Below are 21,985 nucleotides of genomic sequence, written 5' to 3' on the forward strand. Positions count from 1 at the left end.
TAAGCAGAAGAATGCTCCGGTATTATTCATGTCGGGATCAAGCTAAATTGGTGTTCATCTAAAGCAATGCAGATAAAACTGTCGAGAGGCAGCTCCGCTATACCAAAACATGTACCCTCACAGACACGAACCACATCACACAACATTTCAATTCCGTTCTGCGCGTTTGTGTGATCATGGGTCCTCTCAAACTGATGAACATGCATGGAAGTGACAGACTGTGTGTACACCTGTAGTGTCGCGGAATAGTAAAGAGTTGGAAACGTGGAATATTGTCAAAGTTTCGTTGCCTATGCCGAGAGCCAGACTCAGCAAGTTAGCCAAGAGGTAAGAGGATTGCGCATGTATGGAAAGTGTCGTCACGCAGGGGCAATGGCCTGGTTACACAAAACAGGCGAGAGAGAATTGCTTAGCACGCGGGTTTGTGTTAGACGGAGACTTTTGTAGAGAGCAAGACAGAGGTATAGCGTCAGCTGTACTGCGTTTCACAACTTCGCGTAAGTCTGCCGTAACAACACGTTACTCTGTCGCAAGAACACCCAAGGGGCGAGTACGACGGATAAGTCAGCACTATAAGTGGAACGAATGCGGTCATTACAAATGAGCATGACGTAAGGACGTCGCTCGTGCTTCCTTTCAATACGTCAGCTTTGATAGCAACAAGACACTCGCACTCGCAGTTAGACTTGCAGTCAGATGTGTACTGGGTCGTTGCGTAGCGCTCAGCTCGGTATCGACATGTTAATCTTTATTAAGGAGATGTTGCAGTAAGGGCGGCCCATCCAGCAGCAGACGTGAGGGGACAGTACCAGCTCTGGTCCTCTCTTCTACCGCTGTGAGTCATCAACCCAGGATTAGCAGACATCGCGGCAGACTCACTCGCCGCCAATGCTGACCACATCAGTGAGCTGTCGTCGAGATCGTGCGGCGCCTAGGCCCTGTGCATCCGCCGTCACAACCGGGTGAGCCGACGACGCTGAGGAACTGCAGCCCGTTCCGCCCGTCCACCGCGGACGAGCCATCAGGAGGAGCAGGGAAGAAGACAGGGTGGAATAGAGTACACTCCGTACTACGAGAACGCCTCTCGTGCCGACAGCGTCGAGACTCCAACCCAGAGCCTCCACGCGCAGCAGCCTACTGTCTGCAGCCGAGCCAGCCACTCAGCCGGGCGCCGCCATCCATGCACGGCCGAAGTAAGGACATTCCTCCGCAACGTCACAGCACGCGGCGCTGCGCTAGCAAGACTGGTGCGGCCCGGATCTGGTGTCATCGCTACGAGTCAGGGAGGACTCGGGGAAGGTCGTTGATATCACCAAGCCACATGGTACTCGGCAGGAATAAAGGTGTTATGAATTAATAATGTTTCTTTGGCGTTTCTCACGCTTCTGCAGCCATTTCCTAGCATCCCGATAACTGGAGAGGTCACCTCTCGGCCATCCAGTCCACCGTAGGCGACCGGTACCACCGGGGTGCCTACAGATTTGGTGTCAGAAGTCCTCGCGCCCACCGCCTACAGATTTGGTGTAGTGGTAAGTGCACAGGCGATTTTTGTTAATGACTATGGATGCACGTTCTTTGTTGGGAGTGCACTTTGTGAGACCTGCGGAAACAGCAGATTTGTCTGAGTCAAGGGAAACAGTTGGGAAACGTACTTGGTACCAGTCAGATGTACTGTGTGTAATTTAACGTGGCATGGGGAGCCATGCACGTAGTTTAAACCAGTAGAATGTTCAATTTGTAGACGGTTTGGTCACGCAACGCACAGTTGTGGAGAGTGTCGCTGGGCAATAACAAGGCGGAAGGATTAATTTTGTTTAGTTGTGCATTGTGAGTCTTGTTTTTCTTCTTGTGTGTAGTGCTCAACTGTGACAAAGTTGTTGAGTAGCTAGTGTAATTATTGCTCTGAGGAGCAAAATTCAGTATAGAGTAAGTTGTTGGTAATTTGCACAAATCATGCTGGAAACAAGATCCGTTAGTACAGAAGTGAGTATAGCTGCTCTGACGGAGCAAGTCTCAAAATTTTTAGAAAAGAATGCGCAGCACAAGTTACGTCATGTAGAATTAATGACGCAAATGGAAACCTTGCGTTCGGCGCAAGAGTCGCAAACGGGTTCAAGTGAGTGCAAGTCAGTAGCAATGTCCAACCTTGCGATATATCCTTCAGTAGCTAACCTGATCACGCCTTTCTCGGGTAAAACAACAGAGGATGTCACAGCGATCATTAACGATGTTTTGGCAACAGCTGCAATGAGCAATTGGTCGAACGTAACTACGTTACGTATGGCAAATTTGCGACTTGCAGGGGAAGCCAAGACGTTCGTGATGTACCATGAAACGCTTAGTAAGGCGAGCACGTTTGAAGAATTGGCAGATGGGTTACGACAAAGATATCGTAAGTAGAACAGTGCAAGATTTTTTAGGGAGAACTTAGCTAATTTGACACAGAAGTTCAATGAGACAGTGGAGTCTTTTTCAGATAGGACACGGAATTTTAATTCGCAGACCTATGAATTATCGGGTAATCCTGATGCGGATCGTGTATTATTATGAGAGGCAGAAAACAGAGCCCTCGATGTAAGTAGAGGGACAACCTTCACGCCAACCCACTCTCCATTGTTGCCAAATTTATTCAAGATGGCGGCGATGACGTCATCCACTATGGCGGCAGGTAGACTTGGTAACATCGGATGACGTCATCCAAGATGGCGACTTTTGGCGGGAGAGTAGTCCAATTGTGCTACCTCCACTAACCTAACCTCAAGAAAAAATGGCTGGAAGTTTGAATTTTGGCTGGAAAATAGTCCAATTGTGCTTCGTCCACTAACCTAAGCCTCCAGTAGAAAAAAAAATGGCGGGAAGTTTGAATTCCAACAGGATAATGCATTCAAAGACCGTACTTGTCTTTTTTATTATTAATGATTATCATTCATTAACATTCATTATCATTCATTATCATTTATCAACATTCATTATCATTCAATGTCATTCATTATCATCTATTATTATTTAATATCATTTATTATTATTTATTATTATTGACCTGCCTCCACTAGAAAATTCCATCCGAATTCAAATTCCTACACGATAATGGCTGCAAAACCTTACTTTTGTTTATTATTATTATTCATTATCATTGATTGTCATTCATTATCATTTATTATCATTCATTATCATTTATTATTATAGGCCTACCTCCACTAGAAAATTGCACCAAATTCAAATTCCAACACGATATTCTCTCGAAAACTGTACTTCTATATATTATTATCATTTATTATTTATTCAAGATGTCCGATTTTCTCGGTGAGAAAGCCATTCTCCTTACATCCACAACAAAACTCTATCACAAGTTCAAATCCCCAACACCATATTTGATCACATGTACGAGCTTTCTCCGTCACTTATCTTTTTTCACAGGTAGCCTATCATAATTGCGTCAAATAATAAACTGCACTTATAGTAACGTAATTCACATCCTTTGATTTTGCAGGGCGGAAGGGACTGAAGACTTTATTTCAAGCAGTACGGTCATCACTTGTTTTCCAACACGGTCAGCACACACATCTTTGATATCGCAGTGCAGTCACCACGACGTCCGCGCTCCATCTGAATTAGTTCAAATCCTCGTCACCCCCTGGCCAGACACTGCCTACGCCTGTCACGTGAGGCGGCCGCCCACTAGCGATGGGGGGACGAGCCCAGCGATCGCTCCCACGTCGTAAACATGTTTTCGCCGGACATGCTGGAACTTGTCGAGTTTGACGTCACAGCAGCCCCTTGTCTGCTCACCACGTGTATTCCAAGCATCCGCATGTTTCCCGCCAAAATTGTCTGCCTCGGAGTTCAATCACACAATGGTCGACCGTTCCCTGAGCAAGTCTGAACATGCAGATACCGTCCTCACACAGCCGTTCGGTACGTGTCCTTGTGCGATCGAGAACGCAGTGCTACACTTTTGGCGGCAAAGTTTGCTCGACAGTGGAATCCACCATGACTATATAACAGCACGTTTGCTCATCGCGAGAACGATTAGCTAATTCACTCTCACCACACCGCTATATTAAATAATTCAATTTACAATTTCATACACGTATGCAAACGTGTTCAACTCCCTAATTTCAACTACTTTTCGAGGACCAGACCACCACCACCTCCTCCTCCTAGGAACCAGCGCCAACTTTGAAATCTGCCAGTATACAAAGCTCACTTGCGCTTCCGCCACCAACCTAAGAAAATTGTTTCAAACTAAGCCACCAGCACTCAACCTCTTCCTACACGTTTCTGGTAAACGGAATGTTTTTTCTACCGAGTTGGAAACTTCCTTGACGTCACAACGCGCAATCGACCACGTGGCTCTGTCAGACAAAGAACGCTCTCACTAAGTTAATTGATCACCTGATTCTCATTATTCAGCCCACATGCATCGATTATCTAATCCTGGATCTTGGCGAAAACACACGTCTGTACACATGAGCCATCGCGCGCACCTAGCTTAGTACCTCCGCAAGTGAATGTAACAAAGTCAGCGTCACTATTTAATTAATCTGATCAATTAATTAACCTCCCTGATGCGGAAAACTGCCACGTCCACCTAGACTTGGAATCAATTTTCACCACTGCCACACCCACCTGGACTTGAAATGAAATAGTTAAAGTCCCTAACAACCACCACGTCCTTTTTACCGACCCATGCTCGTTGGCTAACATGTACTAATGCTTGCTTCCGTTTACTAACGTGTACTAACCCACATTAACTTATATCACATTCTGTCTATACAAATAAGCCAAGCTTCAATTCTGATGGTCAGTTCGTATTTCACTACCAAACACAAGAAAATTGTGGCAAAAGAAGCCACTAACCTAAGTCATCTGTGGTGACTCAAAATCGTCTGCTTTGCCTCTCTCACACACTACGAGCGCGAGACCGCCCGCATCACAGTCTGGACTTTTATACTAGCGTCGGACATACTCCTGTATAAATATTCTAGCTAAACTATGACCCTAATACTGTTGTTCAATGCACACGGTCTAGCACATGGCCAGAGCACACCCCCAGTACCTAAGCCGAGAACATTGCTCGCCCCATCTTTAGTTAACCGCTGAGAGACGGAGATATGCACCAATCACATCCCTCGCGCTCTCGTAGCTACTCACCTCAGCAATTCGAACACCGCTCTGCATATAACTCGCGGCGGATCCACATTCAAACGTTAACCCTACTCTATCGCCGGTCCTGGGAGCCGTCCGCGAAGCGTGATGTGCAAAGAGATGCAGAGAACAGAGCAAGTGCTCTCCAAATGTGGAGGTGACTGGATACGCCATGGTTACATTTATAGACAATTTTAGAACACAGAACGATAACTTATGTCGCGGTCGCATGGATGGATCTGACATAAAATCGAAAGAAATGCGAAAACTGATTCGCGCATAGATATAAACTAACCTAATATACACCAAAATGCGGTGAAAATGGGAACGTACTTGCTTATCTTCTGGTTCGCAGGGGGGAATTTGTACATGGAGTCAAGTATGCTGCAACAAGAGGAATGCAGGAAAACGACGACATCGGAGGGAGCGGACTGAGGAAGGTGGTCAATTTTTTCTCATTGAGTTCGTATTATAGTGTATGTCTACTGAGGTAGCAGTGATACACGCGAGTTGAATACTGTATTTGATTCTTTTGAGGAGGACAGAGAATCATTCACGTATAAACTTACTCACCTCTGTGTTAAAGGATAACAGAGAGTGTACGGGATGATCAATTGAAACAGAGCTGTAACTAAGTAGGATTTAAACGTTGACTCATTTATTCTGGAGAAAGACAAGTTGCTGAAGGTCGATTTTTTTCCAGTGTTCTATCTGGATGCTTTAGTCACGTGATATAGCCTGCGTTCTAGCCATATGCAGCTACAGTACTTTACACATGATAGATTGGATGATTTACGTAAATATGTGTCGAACTACGTTGTGTATAAATATCACTCCGTTCTTCTTCTTCTTAACTGTATGCTATTAAATTAAGGCACTTTGAGATCTGTTACTATAGATCGATATGGTGTGCTAAGCTCCAACACTTGGGTACATCTCGAGAAATGTAGTGCACTTGGAGGGGTTAGGCCTAGGAAAGCTCTATTCAGACAAGAGAGGTGAAGTGTAGCTATATTCCTCTGCTCGGTTGAGGATTAATTGGGTAGCGACGTTGCGGGGTAGAGTGGTCAACGCCGAAGTGAGGATGGTCTTTTAACGTAAGAGGGCGAGATTGCTCTGTGACCGCCATAGGCAGAGAGATTGATCGAGTACTATGCGCGAGGTCTTAGAAATATGTATATCGTTGTCTGGTATACTTTGGTCGTTTTTATATGTTCGAGAATTAAGTGTGGATGGACGTACTGAGCAGTCGTCTATCAATGCTCGCAATGATACTTGCAAAGTAGAGTAGGTATGGTTTAGCTATGACATTGAAATTAGGAAAACATGCTGTCACATGATTGGCCAGTGTGCTTCATTACGAGGACAAGGTGTGCGTTGGAATATGGGTATCATTGGTTTGTGTTTAAGTATACAGGGTGAGTCACCTAACGTTACCCCCTTCTAACAGCCGTGTACCGCAAGTCTCTAGCGGAACGGAAGGTTCTAAATGATTGGAAAAGAGCACAGGTAGTCCCAGTCTTCAAGAAGGGTCGTCGAGCAGATGCGCAAAACTATAGACCTATATCTCTGACGTCGATCTGTTGTAGAATTTTAGAACATGTTTTTTGCTCGAGTATCATGTCGTTTTTGGAAACTCAGAATCTACTATGTAGGAATCAACATGGATTCCGGAAAAAGCGATCGTGTGAGACCCAACTCGCTCTATTTGTTCATGAGACCCAGAAAATATTAGATACAGGCTCCCAGGTAGATGCTATTTTTCTTGACTTCCGGAAGGCGTTCGATACAGTTCCGCACTGTCGCCTGATAAACAAAGTAAGAGCCTACGGAATATCAGACCAGCTGTGTGGCTGGATTGAAGAGTTTTTAGCAAACAGAACACAGCATGTTGTTATCAACGGAGAGACGTCTACAGACGTTAAAGTAACCTCTGGCGTGCCACAGGGGAGTGTTATGGGACCATTGCTTTTCACAATATATATAAATGATCTAGTAGATAGTGTCGGAAGTTCCATGCGGCTTTTCGCGGATGATGCTGTAGTATACAGAGAAGTTGCAGCATTAGAAAATTGTAGCGAAATGCAGGAAGATCTGCAGCGGATAGGCACTTGGTGCAGGGAGTGGCAACTGACCATTAACATAGACAAATGTAATGTATTGAGAATACATAGAAAGAAGGATCCTTTATTGTATGATTATATGATAGCGGAACAAACACTGGTTTGCAGTTACTTCTGTAAAATATCTGGGAGTATGCGTGCGGAACGATTTGAAGTGGAATTATCATATAAAATTAATTGTTGGTAAGGCGGGTACCAGGTTGAGTTTCATTGGGAGAGTCCTTAGAAAATGTAGTCCATCAACAAAGGAGGTGGCTTACAAAACACTCGTTCGACCTATACTTGAGTATTGCTCATCAGTGTGGGGTCCGCACCAGATCGGTTTGACGGAGGAGATAGAGAAGATCCAAAGAAGAGCGGCGCGTTTTGTCACAGGGTTATTTGGTAACCGTGATAGCGTTACGGAGATGTTTAACAAACTCAAGTGGCAGACTCTGCAAGAGAGGCGCTCTGCATCGCGGTGTAGCTTGCTCGCCAGGTTTCGAGAGGGTGCGTTTCTGGATGAGGTATCGAATATATTGCTTCCCCCTACTTATACCTCCCGTGGAGATCACGAATGTAAAATTAGAGAGATTAGAGCGCGCACAGAGGCTTTCAGACAGTCGTTCTTCCCGCGAACCATACGCGACTGGAACAGGAAAGGTAGGTAATGACAGTGGCACGTAAAGTGCCCTCCGCCACACATCGTTGGGTGGCTTGCGGAGTATAAATGTAGATGTAGATGGATATATTTCGTAAACCACATCAAATACTGACGAACCGATTCCACAGACCGAACGTGAGGAGAGGGGCTAGTGTAATTGTTTAATACAAACCATACAAAAATGCACGGAAGTATGTTTTTTAACACAAACCTACGTTGTTTTTAAATAGAACCACGTTAGTTTTGTTAGCACATCTGAACATATAAACAAATACGTAATCAGTGCCGTTTGTTGCATTGTAAAATGTTAATTACATCCGGAGATATTGTAACCTAAAGTTGACGCTTGAAACCTCCGACGTTCAGTTGCGTGTTGTAACAGCTGCAACATACATCGCGTTTCTACAGAATGATCTGCCAACGTTGCTCGAAAATGTCCCACTGGAAACGCGTCGACGTATGTGGTATCAGCATGATGGTGCACCTGCACCTTCCGCAATTAACACTAGGCTGACCCTTGACTGGATGTTCGACGGGCGTTTCATAGGACGTGGAGGACGCTTAAATTGGCCAGTCCGTTCTCCTGATCTTACACCTCTGGACTTCTTTCTGTGGGGTACGTTAAAGGAGAATGTGTACCGTGATGTGCCTACAACCCCAGAGGATATGAAACAACGTATTGTGGCAGCCTGCGACGACATTACATCAGATGTACTGCGGCTTGTACGACATTCATTACGCCAGAGATTGCAATTGTGTGCAGCAAATGATGGCCACCACTTTGAACATCTATTGGCCTGACATGTCGGGACACACTCTATTCCACTCCGTAATTGAAAACGGAAACCACGTGTGTACGTGTACCTCACCCCTCGTGGTAATGTACATGTGCATCAATGAAAACGACCAATAAAAAGGTGTTAGCATGTGGACGTAATGTACTGTTCCAGTCTCTTCTGTACCTAAGGTCCATCACCGTTCCCTTTGGATCCCTACGTAATTCGGTGCTCTCCGATACACACGATCGAACAGCGGAGGAGTGGTACTGAAGCATCAACTTTAGGTTACAATATCTCCGGATGTAATTAACATTTTACAATGCAACAAACGGCACTGATGACACGACCCATCTACGACTGTATCATTAGGACACGTAAATAAATGTCGGATAATCTAAATTGAGGTCATTTTTTTCTTTTTAATCATATATATAACTTCTGCTTGGAGTTATGTTTGTCTATTTGATCTAAATGAATACTCATCTTTGCTTAGAAAGTGAGTTTTGACAGAATTGTCGGCGCAACGTGAATGACGACGGGTTTGCTGGCTGCGGGAGACACTGTTTACATGTCGAGTTGGAGATACAGAGGAGGATAGAGATCTGCGCTATTCAGGAATCCGTCTGTACAGTGTATGTCGTTAGACAATAGCTGGAGAGCAGGTATAGAGAGAGAGCCCACTACGGCATGCTGGTCCTGGGGCTTAGTGGACGGCTGTTTAGATGGACATATGTGTGGCTTTGACATGCCGCCGGCGGCGCTTGAATTTCAGGCGAACGGTCAAGACAAGGTCCTGTTGCAGTAACTGAGGTCATTCTGCTTGTAGACAGGCTGCAGAAGGTACCTGATATGTCTTTCTCCGACTTAAATTGCATGTATCAGGTGCGCAAAGCTCTGGAAATGGGATCAGCTGAATGATGTGTAGTGTGTGACTAAAGCCAAGTTGGAATTTTAATGTAGCATGCAGGTTCGGGAAAGGTGACACGTTTCGCACTGGGTGCAGCCGTCTTGAATAATGGTAATTGCGTAATCAACTGACGTGATGACAGAGCACTCTGGTGGTTGTCATAGGAGCTAAACACAGTTGACCTTGAAGCCATTTTTGTTAGGTAACATGATATAAATAATAATAAATAATAAATCATAATAAATAATAATAAATGAACATAAATGATAATAAATAACTGGAGCAGCTGTCCGAATGCAGAGACCTGTTGGGGTGTATGGATCTGTAAGAGCAAACTTTGATGTCCTCTAGACGACCGAATAACGAAGTAATATTATGTGTTTGGCGGCTTTGGTGATCAAGACAGAATTTGAGAAGATGATTGATTTGGGTTGAAGTGTTATTAGATGGGATGTAGATTGTTCCGTTGACTACTTCTGCCACATTTGCTTCCTTTATCTAGCTGAGTGAAGATCGATTGTGGTGTGTTGGATACATGCTTGTCTGTTCTCTAGACCTGGGACAGACCTTAGTTGACGTGTAAATTATAGCCAAGATCTCGAAAATGTTACATGACTGAGACCGGTATTCGAGAGTAGAAATATCATTTTGCGTATGTTTGTTTCTAGTTAGTCAGTGGTTTACAGCATGCTGCAAATAGCTAAAGTTCGACGTTAGTAGAGAATTAATTTGAAGTCTATATCTTGGGAATTATGATGAACTAGTGATCGGTAGGGTGTAGCCTAGTGCATGATATTGAGAAGTACATCTAAAATGGTGTAATATTATGGAGTAAGTACATGTGTTCTTGCAGTCTATAAGTCTGAGGATGTTTGTAGAAAAGCGAACAGATAAGGAAGGAGAGACAGTAAGGCGTTTGTGCTGAGGAGGGGACGATACCGAATTTGTAAAAAAGAGTTCTGACAGTGACTTAGGTCCGCTGATATAAGAGGGAAGATTAGCTCTGAGTGTTGGGTCTGCAGAGAGAACAGGTTGACGGTGCTTTCCTAGGATTGGGGAGCATTGCTGCATATAGACACTGTAGGGATAGGATAGTTTTTTTACATGCTGTAGAGATATACTGGATAAGTGCACTGTTTTGTGTCAAATGTGTATATACTGTATTGTGAAGTTAATGTGGCTTACATTGTGTAGCGTTTGTATATACTGCACTGTAAAGTTAATATTGATTATGTTATGTGACGAGTAGAGAGGTAGTCGTAAGAACGGTAGAGATATTTCCAGAGTAACAGCGGTCAAGAGAGTGTATTTCCGATACTTAGCTCATTGTGAAATGCCAATCAAATGAGGCCGCGATCGTAAGATTTAACTGTATAAGTATAATGAGATCAACGACTTCGGTATTCGAGAGTGCGAATATAATTTTTTGGTCTGTTTGTTTCTAGTTATTCAGTGGTTTAAAGGATACTGTAGTTAGAAAAAAAATTGGTGTGTTCTTGTAGTCTATGAGTCTGGATAAGTTTGTAGAAAAAAAGCGAGCAGGCAAGGAAGAAGAAGAGATGTAAGTAGGCTGTTTATGTTTTCTTATTGGCAACGTTATGTAGCGCTCTATATGAAAATCACTGGCTGTGCTGTGTGCAGTCTGTGGCTAGTTTGCATTGTTGTCTGCCATTGTAGTGTTGGGCAGCGGCAGCTGGATGTGAACAGCGCGTAGCGTTGTGCAGTTGGAGGTGAGCCGCCAGCAGTGGTGGATGTGGGGAGAGAAATGGCTGAGTTCTGAAATTTGTAACACTGGTTGTCATGAACTGCTGTATATATTATGATTATTAAGGTAAATATATTGTTTGTTCTCTATTAAAATCTTTCATTTGCTAACTACGCCTATCAGTAGTTAGTGCCTTCAGTAGTTTGAATTTTTTATTTAGCTGGCAGTAGTGGCGCTCGCTGTATTGCAGTAGTTCGAGTAACGAAGATTTTTGTGAGGTAAGTGATTTGTGAAAGGTTTAGGTTAATGTTAGTCAGGGCCATTCTTTTGTAGGGATTTTTGAAAGTCAGATTGCGTTGCGCCAAAAATATTGTGTGTCAGTTTAAGCACAGTCAGGTATAATTTTTCGAAGGGGACGTTTCAGAGAGAATAACGCATTTGTGTTGAGGGGAAGCGATCGCCGAATTTGTGGAACAGTTCTGAGAGGGACTTACGTCCGTTGATGCAGAAGGGCTGATTATCGCTGAGTGTGGCGTGTGTAGAAAGAAAGAGCAGGTTCACAGTGCTTCCTTAGGAATTGAGAGAATTGGGGCATGTAGTGGGTATTGTAAAGTTAATGTGGCTTACATTGTGTAGGGTTTGTATATAATGGATTGTAAAGTTACTATTGCTTATGTTATGGGATGAGAAGAGAGGATGATCGTGTGTGTGTGTGTGTGTGTGTGTGTGTGTGTGTGTTTGTGTGTGTGTGTGTGTGTGTGTGTGTAGATTGAGGCGGGGGGGGGGGGCTGTGGAGGTAATTTAGCGATCTCTGTAAAAATAAGCACAGGAAGCATCAGAAAGAAAAGCAGGATGGTACTTCGATAACGGATCCTTAGGAAATTAGGCCAGTAAATTCGATAAGAAGGAATAAGAATGATTAATCGGTTGTCCTGGGATATAGGAGGGTTGAGAACATTTGCGTATGTTGAGAGCTGGAAAGGTAGGAGGTGGGGAGCGCATTCAGTATTATTTTGGTGAACAAGTTCTGTTAGAGTAAGAATTTGAATTTACAAATAAGCTTAGAAAACACGAAAGCGAGCGTTAACTATTTTTGGGGGTACTATACAATTTCGGAGAGGCTGACTGGGCTGCTTTTTTCTTTAATTTTCAAATGACCGTTTCAGATTGAGAGGGGAGACAAGCACTGGAATGTGTGCGGACGGTGTGTGTGTGTGAACTCGCTCTCGGCTCTTCTGACAACAGACGTTAAGGTGGAGATGTGTCGCCTACAGGCCGGCAAGCAATGGAATGTGGCCTTAACATGGGTGTAGGACCGCACTGAGTTAGGACGGTGACAGACGACTAGCGTGGCCTGGCTTGGACAGTCATGTTCGGCGTGTAGGTGATATGAATTTCTCAGGTGTTAGGTGTGAAGGAGGCTGTCATCAAGACATGTTTGAAGGGTCGAACAGAGGCCTTTGAACGAATTGTGAGCTGTCGGACGTGTGACTTAATGTGGGACAGGTTGATTGCGCGCATCTGTTGGGTAACTTTGCTGTGCGTTATTTGGACAGATTACGAGTACTGATGGTGTTTACAGTCATGTGTACTGCATTATTTAGGAGCAGTTTGATATTGTGCACTGAAATTAGGAGCAGTTTGCGTTTCTGCCGACTGTGCAACATGACACCAGGTATATCAGAACTAGTGTTTTTTGTATGAGATTGATAGGTATAGTCGATGCGTAAATAAAATGTACGTTAAGTATTTGTGGGACGCTATAGAATATGATAGAGTTCGAGTTGGTTGTTATTTTTTCTACTTGGAGGGTTTGTTAGATCGAATTGCTGAGGTGAGTAGCTACGAGAGCGTGAGGGATGTAATTGCTGCATATCTCCGTCTCTCAGCGGTTAACTAAAGATGGGGCGAGCAATGTTCTCGGCTTAGGTACTGGGGGCGGGGGGGGGGGAGGGGGGTGCTTTGGCCATGTGCTAGACCGTGTGCATTGAACAACGGTATTAGGGTCATAGTTTAGCTAGAATATTTATACAGGAGTATGTCCGACGCTAGTATAAAAGTCCAGACTGTGATGTGGGTGGTCTCGAGCTCGTAGTGTGTGAGAGAGGCAAAGCAGACGATTTTGAGTCACCACAGGTGACTTAGGTTAGTGGCTTCGTTTGCCACAATTTTCTTGTGTTTGGTAGCGAAACACGAACTGACCATCAGAATTGAAGCTTGGCTTATTTGTATAGACAGAATGTGACATAAGTTAATGTGGGTTAGTACACGTTAGTGCACGTTAGTAAACGGAAGCAAGCATTAGTACATGTTAGCCCACGAACATGGGTCGGTAAAAAGGACGTGGTGGTTGGTAGAGACTTTAACTATTTCATTTCAAGTCCAGGTGGGTGTGGCAGTGGTGAAAATTGATTCCAAGTCTAGGTGGACGTGGCAGTTTTCCGCATCAGGGAGGTTAATTAATTGATCAGATTAATTAAATAGTGACGCTGACTTTGTTACATTCACTTGCGGAGGTACTAAGCTAGGTGCGCGCGATGGCTCATGTGTACGGACGTGTGTTTTCGCCAAAATCCTGGATTACATAATCGATGCATGTGGGCTGAATAATGAGAATCAGGTGATCAATTAACTTAGTGAGAGCGTTCTTTGTCTGACAGAGCCACGTGGTCGATCGCGCGTTGTGACGTCAAGGAAGTTTCCAACTCGGTAGAAAAAACATTCCGTTTACCAGAAACGTGTAGGAAGAGGTTGAGTGCTGGTGGCTTAGTTTGAAACAATTTTCTTACGTTGGTGGCGGAAGCGCAAGTGAGCTTTGTTTACTGGCAGATTTCAAACTTGGCGCTGGTTCCTAGGAGGAGGAGGTGGTGGTGGTCTGGTTCTCGAAAAGTAGTTGAAATTAGGGAGTTGAACACGTTTGCATACGTATATGAAATTGTAAATTGAATTATTTAATATAGCGGTGTGGTGAGAGTGAATTAGCAAACGTTTTCGCGATGAGCAAACGCGCAGTTAATATGGTCATGGTGGATTCCACTGTCGGTCAAACTCTGGCGCCAAACGTATCCCTCGCAGCGGGTGAGCATGTTTACGTAGCCAGATCGTTTGTGGCGCCGCTCGCCGCCGTCTACCTGGCGCACTGGCCGTGGGTACTGTGCGGGCACCGTAAACCGCTTGACGTCAGCCGGCCAGGAAGCGGGCTCAGCCGGCCGCACGTACGTCAGCTGCGCTCTGCAGTTTCACTGTGTGAGCATGGAGAAGTCAGTTGGAAGACACCTGCATGACGGTAATGTTTGAAATAAAGAGTCATTTTCCAGGTATTTTCAGGAGGCTATGTCCGTCGCGTGTATGGAGGGTGTGTGACGTAAGCGGGGCGGTGGCATAGTGATTGTACAGTTATTATGAGCGCGCGAGAGCGAGTCAAGTAGTGGGCGTTCTAGTGCGGTCCAAACGTGCTGTTATATAGTCATGGCGGATTCCACTGTCGAGCTAAGTTTGCCACCAAAAGTGTAGCACTGCGTTCTCGATCGCACAAGGAAACATGGCGAACGGCTGTGTGAGGTCGGTATCTGCATGTTCAGACTTCTCAGGGAACGGCCGACCGTTGTGTGATTCAGCTCCGAGGCAGACAATTTTGGCGGGAAACATGCGGATGCGAGGAATACACGTGGTGAGCAGACAAGGGGATGCTGTGACGTCAAACTCGACAAGTTCCAACATGTCCAGCGAAAACATGTTTACGACGTGGGAGCGATCGCTGGGCTCGTCCCCCCATCGCTAGTGGGCGGCCGCCTCACGTGACAGGCGTAGGCAGTGTCTGGCCAGGGGTGACGAGGATTTGAACTAATTCAGTTGGAGCGCGGACGTCGTGGTGACTGCACTGCGATATCAAAGATGTGTGTGCTGACTGAGTTGGAGAACAAGTGATGGCCGTACTGCTTGAAATAAAGTCTTCAGTCCCTTCCCCCCTGCAAAATCAAAGGATGTGAATTACGTTACTATAATTGCAGTTTATTATTTGACGCGATTATGATAGGCTACCTGTGAAAAGAGATAAGTGACGGAGAAAGCTCGCACATGTGATCAATTATGGTGTTGGGGATTTGACCGCGTGATAGAGTTTTGTTATGGATGTAAGGAGAATGGCTTTCTCACCGAGAAAATCGGACATCTTGGATAAATAATAAATGATAATAATATATAGAAGTACAGTTTTCGAGAGAAAATCGTATTGGAATTTGAATTTGGTGCAATTTTCTAGTGGAGGTAGGCCTATAATAATAAATGATAATGAATGATAATGAAATTTTAATGAATGATAATCAATAATAATAATAAAGACAAGTACGGTCTTTGCATGCATTATCCTGTTGGAATTCAAACTTCCCGCCATTTTTTTCTTCTGGAGGCTTAGGTTAGTGGACGTAACACAATTGGACTATTTCCCACCAAAATTCAAACTTACCGCTATTTTTTCTTGAGGTTAGGCTAGTGGAGGTAGCACAATTGGACTATTCTCCCGCCAAAAGCCACCATCTTGGATGACATCATGCGGTGTTACCAAGTCTACATGCCGCCATCTTGGATGATGTCATTGCCGCCATCTTGAATAAATTTGGCAACAATGGAGAGTGGGGTGGCGCGAAGGTTGTCCCCCTACTGATGTATTCCTCAGGGGAATTCCTGCAGAATTTTCTCTTAGGGTTAGGATGGAGAATCTTGGGGATTTAGCTACAGCACTGCCTAGTGCAACGCATCTGCAGGAGGTAGACATTGCAACAAGGGTTCGGAATGATAAACGCATCTTTGTGTCCGAGAGGAATTGTTACCGTTGTGGGAGGAAAGGTCACGTGAAGGCTCAATGCAGACAGCCGCAGTGCTATGCTTGTAAACCCTACGGTCACAAGGCGAATGAGTGTCGTAGTAAGCAGAATTGTAACGGGAATAAACAGGAAAAAGCATTAAACGGGAACGGGAGTGTTTCGTCCGTCGGAAGACATTCCCGGTAAGCAGAAGTACGGTGAAAACTGGAATAGAGACGGATTGTTGCTTGATGGGTGTTGTAAGGAATAACAGGTGTAAGTTTTTGATTGATACAGGGGCACATGTATCTGTTGCTAGTCTAGACCTCGTGGGTAGGAGAAGACTAGGTACTCCTAGGTATAGATTACGTGGAGTAGGGAATAATGAGTTGCAATCATCGGGTACAACACAGTTCGTTTTTAAGATTGGAACTGTAGAGTTCAGAGAGCAAATGGAAGTGTTGCCAACTGTGGGACAAGGGTATTCTGTGATTCTCGGACTGGACTTCCTCGATAAACACCATGCCAAAATTAATCTTTCACAGCGTACAGTTGAACTTAGTGGAAACTTTTATTCAATGGGTACAACAGCTGCAAATGTTTCTACGTCGCGAGTTGCATCTGTTGCTAAGATGTCACCAATTGAACCGCGTACAAGGGCATTGAAGATGATTACGCATGTCAAAGTGCCTTCGGGTACAGGGAAGTTAGTTTGGTTGTCAGTAGGTACCGATGTACCACAGCAGAGACTGTGTGTGGTGGAGCCACTGCAGAGCAATGAAGCATTGAATGAAATGGATTGTTTTATTAGGAGGAGCGTTGCGCGCGTAACGGATATAAATGGGGAACTGATGATTCCGGTCAGTGTAGATAATTATGGGACAGATGAAGTGGATGTCCCAAAGGGTTTAGTGGTAGCGAGTTTGGAAATACTCGACGATGAGGATATAGGTGAATCCCAAGGTGATTATATCGTCAAGCAAACCGTCAAGGCATCTGTACTACGTGATAAGATTCGTCATTTGGAGAATGGTGATCGGAAAGCTATGGAAGCTTTGTTATTAGAGTATTTAGATTTGTTTAATTCAGAAGGTCCATTACCAGCAACTCCTATTACACAGCACCGTATATCCGCCGGTCTATAGAAAACCATACAGGATAGCGAAACACCTACAACCACTAGTGGAAGACAGCTAAGGGACGGTATTATAGAGAACAGTGAAAGCCCGTGGTCTGACAACATAGTGGTAGTTCCTAAGAAGTCACTGGACGGTACTAAAAAGTATAGATTTTGTTGTGACTATCGTTTTTTGAACGCACGAACTGTAACAGATGCGTATCCAATACTGAACATCACGCAAACATTGGACAACCTGGGTCGGTGTAAATATTTTTCGACACTAAATCTAAAGAGTGGGTACCACTAGGTAGAAGTAAGTCCCGAGGATAGACCGAAGACGGCCTTTACAACAAGCCTTGGTCACTTTCAGTATCGCAGAATGTCATTTGGGTTGAAAAACGGTCCTGCTACTTTCCAGCGTCTGTTAGATGGTGTGCTTCGGGGACTGAAACCGAAGGTTGCTATGGTATACCTCTATGATATTGTTACTTTTTCGCGTAATATAGAAGAGCATGTGGAACGACTGAACGAAGTATTTAGTAGGCTAAGAGCGGCAAATCTTACGCTTAATGTCGAGAAATGTCAGTTTGCTCAGACGCAAGTGACTCATCTTTGGCACATTGTCAGTCAGGATGGTGTAAGAACGGATCCTCGTCTAACGTCGACTGTGCGTGGTTTTCCAGTACCACAGACCACTAAACAAGTTCAGCAATATGTCGGTTTATATAATTACTACAGACGATATGTAAAGGGGTTCGCGGAAATTGCACATCCATTAACGAGATTGTTAAAGAAAGGTGTTAAGTTTGAATGGACAGCACAGTGTCAGGAGGCATTTGAGAAGCTCAAACAGATACTAACATCAGACCCAGTCTTGATACTTCCTGATTTCGAACAAGAGTTCATACTATCTTGTGATGCTAGTAATATTGCTGTAGGTTGTATTCTTTCTCAGAGGGTTAATGGACAGGAACATCCAGTGGCTTATGCTTCTAGGCAACTGAATAAGGCAGAGAAGAATTATTCAACTACAGAGAAATAAATGTTAGCAGTGATTTACGGTATCTCGTATTTTCGCTGTTATTTATATGGGCGTAAGTTCAAGGTGATTACAGCTCACGCAGCATTGAAGTGGTTGTTGGGGTTGAAAGATCCTTCGAGTCGTTTAACGAGATGGGCACTGAAACTAAGTGAATTTGACTACGAGGTAATTCACAAACCAGGGGTAAAACATACGAATGCAGATGCGCTTAGTAGAAAAATAGCAGCTGTACAAGTTGTGGGCGTAAGTGAGAAGGAGTGGATAAAGGCGCAAGCCACTGACAGAGAGTGTCAATTGTTCCGAACGCAACCGCAGTTTGAAATGCAGGATGGGTTGCTTTGCAGGAAGACGAAGTGCGGACTACGCGTCGTAGTACCGGAGACGCTGAGGAAAGAAGTGCTGAAACAAGTGCACGACCATGTATTGTGGGGTCATGGTGGTAAAAGAACGACTGCTAGACGGGTAGCTGAAAGGTTTTGGTGGAAGACACGTCGCAATGATGTAGAGTAGTATGTGCAAAATTGTATACCGTGTGCGCAGAGAGCAGATGTAAGTCATCAGAAAATTCAGTTACAGACACTACCGGAAGCGGATCGTCCGTTCGCATTCATAGGATTAGACGTAATCGGAGCATTTAACAAGACCCAAGTGGGTAATCGATACGTATCAACAATATTAGATCATTTTTCCCGATACCTGGTAATGGTAGCTATTCCAGATCAGAAGGCAAGCACTGTTGCGCAAGCCTTAGTAAATAACTGGTTGCTGAAGTATGGTGTGCCTGATACTATAATTACAGATCAGGGTAGTAACTTTATGTCGGAGCTGATGAAGCAGTTATGCCGTTTATTGAAAGTTAAGAAATTGCGGACAAGCCCATTTCATCCTCAGTCGAATGGTCGAACAGAACGGGTTCATAGGACGTTAGTTAAGATGATTAGTCATTACGTAAATTCAGAACACACGGATTGGGATGTGTATTTAAATCACATAACGCGAAAGTTCATACAGGAACGGGGCTCTCTCCGTATGAGCTAATTTATGGTCGGAAAATGCCATTATCATTTGATGTGCTCATACCTCAGGTAGGTTCACAGGATGAGTCAGTGAAGAATTTCGCCAAGAAATTGAGAGAGATTTGGCAAAGCGTACGGCGTGCTAATACTAAAGCTTTGGAGAAAAAAGAGAGTATTGGGCAAAGAACAGGTAAACTGCCGCAATACAAAATTGGTCAATGGGTATTGTTGCCTAATCCTGATGTTCCGAAGGGTAAAACGAAGAAGATTTTGACGAAATATTCTGGACCGTATCAGGTAAATGAAATAGTGTCTCCAGTGAAAGTAAAGTTGCAGTTACCAACCAAGTCGTCAGTAGTTCATGTGAGTAGGATTAAGCCGTTTAAGGGCGCAGTGGATGCGTTACCGCAGATTCCTCCAGCAGTAACAAAGGGTGTGAGGGTACCGAAGCTAAAAGAACAGCAGAGGAACGTTCCTTACGCACTTAGGTCTAGGGATAAGTAGATTAAGTGTCCTCGGGGAGGAACATGTCGTATTTATTGTTTTTAGGTAATAGGGTATGTGTTGTTTTTACTTGTCATTTGTGTGTTTTAGACGTGGTGCAGGAGTTGGCGGAGGACACAAAGACGAAAGTGGATTGGCACACGACACGTGTAGGTAACATGGAGCAGGGGAAATTGAATGTCACTGGAACAGTGCGGGAGTTGAGGTCAGACCTGGAACGGTATGCAGCAAATACCAGGAGAGTGTTGAATGGGGATATAGAGGCTATACAGGCGAGATTGAGCCGAATAGACGGGAAAATACAAGTAGCAGCTTTATTGAGGGCATTAGCAGACAGGATGGATGATGCGCGTGTCGAATTGGAAGCGTTATATGAAGCTATGCATCACGCAGTGCGTAGGCAATTGAGTGCCACTTTGTTAGGTCCAGATCAGATGCTGAAGGCGTTGCTGAAAGCGCAGAAAGAGTTCTCGGAAGGAGTGCATCATGTCGTGCCTCCGGCGAAGCGGAATTTACCGTTATTCTAACGCATGTCTAAAGTGAGAGTAATTATGGATCAGGCGAGTATACACGTAGAAGTGCAATTACCAGTGATGGGTATCAATTCGCGGTACCAGTGTTATACAGTACACCCATATCCAATTAGATGGGTGCACTTGGGAAGTGGGTGCAAGTGCAAACTCTGGAAGTGTTGTTAGTGTCAAGACGGAGGAGTGCTCATGTGGTAATGTCTAAGAAAGATTTGACAGACTGTTTCAGGGGAAGTGTTTTTATTTGTCCAGCAAAGGTGGTGGCAACCCACAATCATTCGTGTAAGATGCAGTTGTTCTTGGGGAATATGGGAACCTTAGAATGCGAAAAGAAGGTGTTACTTCCGAGACCGAAATTTCAGAAAGTTGGGGAACATTGAATTTACTCTGTGTTCGAACTAGAGACCGTAGTTGCCACTTGTTACAAAAATGGTAGACTGACAGATATATCCAAGCTTGAATTGCTGGGCAGTGGGTTATTGATTAATGGTACTAGATGTGAAATAGTGCGGAAGCATTTTCACCTACCAGCTACTTTCACGGGTACAACAATGATTAACGTGAAACAGCCTATCTTCTATTATCCAGAGGAACCTCCACACATATTGCCTCGCCAGAACCCAACGTTTATTAACGAGTCCTTGGAAATATTGTCAAAGTTTCGTTGCCTATGCCGAGAGCCAGACTCAGCAAGTTAGCCAAGAGGTAAGAGGATTGCGCATGTATGGAATGTGTCGTCACGCAGCGGCAATGGCCTGGTTACACACAACAGGCGAGAGAGAATTGCTTAGCACGTGGGTTTGTGTTGGACGGAGACTTTCGTAGAGTGCAAGACAGAGGTATAGCGTCAGCTGTACTGCATTTCACAACTTCGCGCAAGTCTGCCGTAACAACACGTAACTCTGTCGCAAGAACACCTAAGGGGCGAGTACGACAGATAAGTCAGCACTATAAGTGGAACGAATGCGCTCATTACAAACGAGCATGACGTCAGGACGTCGCTCGTGCTTCCTTTAAATACGCCAGCTTTGATAGCAACAAGACACTCGCACTCGCAGTTGGCCTTGCAGTCAGATGTGTACGGGGTCGTTGCGTAGCGCTCAGCTTGGTGATCGATATGTTAATCTTTGTTAAGGAGATGTTGCACTAAGGGCGACCCATCCAGCAGCAGACGTGAGGGGACAGTACCAGCTCTGGTCCTCTCTTCCGCCGCTGTCAATCATCAACCCAGGATTAGCAGACATCGCGGCAGACCCACTCGCCGCCAATGCTGACCACATCAGTGAGCTGTCGTCGAGATCGTGCGGGGCCTAGGCCCCGTGCATCCGCCGTCACAACCGGGTGAGCCGACGACGCTGGGGAACTGTAGTCCGTTCCGCCCGTCCACCGCGGACGAGCCACCCGGAGGAGCAGGGAAGAAGACAGGGACTCCGCAGTACGAGAACGCCTCTCGTGCCGACAGCGTCGGGACTCCAACCCAGAGCCTCACGCGCAGCAGCTTGCTGTCCGCAGCCGAGCCGGCCGCTCAGCCGGGCGCCGCCATTCACGCACGGCCGAAGTAAGGACATTCCTCCGCTACGTCACAGCACGCGGCGCTGCGCTAGCAAGACTGGTGCGGCTCGGAGCTGGTGTCATCGCTACGAGTCAGCGAGGACTGGGGAAGGTC

This window comes from Schistocerca cancellata, chromosome 1 (genome assembly GCF_023864275.1).
Source record: "Schistocerca cancellata isolate TAMUIC-IGC-003103 chromosome 1, iqSchCanc2.1, whole genome shotgun sequence".
NCBI lineage: Eukaryota > Metazoa > Arthropoda > Insecta > Orthoptera > Acrididae > Schistocerca > Schistocerca cancellata.